Genomic DNA, 1,047 nt, shown 5'->3' on the forward strand with positions numbered 1-1,047 from the left:
GAAGGCTGTCTGATACCTGGAAGGATCTACATGGTCTGAATCCTCCGGGGGCCTGGCAGACAGCAATGAGTCCTGAAATGAAACCTGGAAATGCTAAGAATGAAGCCCCGAACAGAGATGAAGCTGCCAAGTGCCAATAAGTCACCAGCAGCAAACTGTCTACCAAACTCCTCACTGCTCACACTGGCAATGCTGCTGACCCCTTTTATCCCGCCCTTGGATGAGGTTCTTGAAAATATCGGCTGGCCGCCTGCCCGTTTTGCCCGTGTGATGAAAGTGAAATCGCCTGGGCAATGAAAAATCAGTTAATTGGACTGTCAATGGCCTTAAGTGGCCCGTTAATTAATGGCGGGTGTGACTCTGGCACCCTGCAGACCGAAATATCGCGCGAGTGTGAGATGACGTTGGGACGCTCGCCCAACGTTGACGCGGGCTATTTTACGCCCGATCGGGTCAGCCGCGTGCCCGCCTGTGGGGGTGGGGGGGGTGGGGGTAAAATTCTGCCCCATGTTTCTATGAACCAGGGAGTGAAGTCATTCAAGGGCTTCTAACCCCTGGTCAATGGGTTGGGACCAACTCCTGGAGGAATATACTCGCAAAGCTGTAAAGTAGATCAATTCCCCAACTTCCGTCTTATTCCAGAGTCTGACCTAAGTCCCTCCAGGTGAGGCGAAATTGTCAAGGGATCACAATTCAACTCAGTCTCTTTTAATTGTTCATTGTACCACCGATCGTTTGCACATGTTAGTACACTGCTCCCTTCCATTTCATTGAGTACCTAGGTAAGCGCTATACACTCCAACTCCCCCTGCTTTCCAACAGGGCTCACTCACTCTGATGAGGACTTAGTGAAGCCTGTCCCAGCTATGCGGCTGATCAGACACGCCCACGGTTATCCTTGCAAGTCGCTCCCTCTGTCCTCAAACGCACGCTTCTTGTGAATCACACCTGTGACAATGGCTGACGCAACTGCCCCCACCCCCAACCACTCCCACCACCCCCGGCTTTTAATGGTAACATCCTAACCTTGTCTGTTTTTGCAAAACC

This window comes from Cetorhinus maximus, chromosome 29, assembly GCF_964194155.1.
Source record: "Cetorhinus maximus chromosome 29, sCetMax3.hap1.1, whole genome shotgun sequence".
Taxonomy (NCBI): Eukaryota; Metazoa; Chordata; class Chondrichthyes; order Lamniformes; family Cetorhinidae; genus Cetorhinus; species Cetorhinus maximus.